The following is a 1,198-nucleotide window of genomic DNA, read 5'->3' on the forward strand; positions in this document are numbered from 1 at the left end:
AAGACTCCAGTCTACACAATCTCTTTATTTTAATGTAATCTAAAATTATTTACTTAAAAATCAAGGGTTAAACAGAATGAGTGTACAGGGGGTAACAGATAACGACTTCAAAGAAAGAACTCTGTCCTTTAGTGACTCATGGCTGGAGACAAGAGTCAAACACGGTGCACTCTGAGTGCACCTGAGTGTATGTTTAAGCGGCATAATCTGAGCAGAAGTTAAAGTCATGGGCTGATTTACAGAGAGTAGTATTATCCCAAGCAAGTAGCAATTGCTGGAGGCCAGATGCCAGCTGAGGACACCTCCACAGTGCGTGTGACACTGCGCTCTCAAGACACAAGTGCTGACTGCTCTGCAAGTAATTCCAACTTCACTGTTGGTTTTCATAGGCAGCTGTATATATTTTCAGAGGCAGTGTTTTAGGAACTCAATTTACTAGGCAGTGTGTTCCCATCAGTCACAGCACGATGGCAAGGCCATGGCACAAGAGGCCAGTGACCGCTTGGAACTGGTGAAACTGGTCCTGGTCTGCAGGCCATTGCCTGGACCACTCTGCTGGGAGCAGCAAGCAGTAAACAATTGGCAGAAGTCCCACTTAAAAATACTGAAATATTTGTACCAGTTATGCAGGGCTCTGTTATGATTATTACTGCTTTCATGCTGCTTTGAGAAGCTAGTAAGTACGTAACAGAAAAACAGCATATCATCAATTTTCAATCTGACTAACTGGTCTGTTGCTGATTGCTTGACAGTTTCATCTTTAGGTACCAACATTTCTTAGAGGAAAGCAGAGTAAGTATAAGCTTTTTTTTATTCAGCAGATTATCAAGATTTGAGAGGATTTCTTCTCTGGTATAGTCACCCCTTTCTGAAACAATTAGCACTTACATTATTTTTATACCAAAGTATTGGTTAATTATTATATTCTGCTTTTAAATAGTAGTTTTAAAAGTCAGAGAAATCACTCTTTTAAGTGATTACCTCATATGAAAGTACCTTATGTATTTTTGCATTTGAAGTTAAAAAGTTAGTTAAAAAAAAAGAAATTCAAATTTCCTTCGAAAAGGTGAGCAGCCTAGGAGGAATGGTCTTATAATTCGTTTTTTACTTACATACGTGCTGTGAACAGAGAAGCTCTGATTTTCTTAAGAAGCCACATTAAAAATACTGCTGCTTCCATGACTGTTCGAGACATAAG

Source organism: Meleagris gallopavo, chromosome Z (assembly GCF_000146605.3).
Source record: "Meleagris gallopavo isolate NT-WF06-2002-E0010 breed Aviagen turkey brand Nicholas breeding stock chromosome Z, Turkey_5.1, whole genome shotgun sequence".
Lineage (NCBI taxonomy): Eukaryota > Metazoa > Chordata > Aves > Galliformes > Phasianidae > Meleagris > Meleagris gallopavo.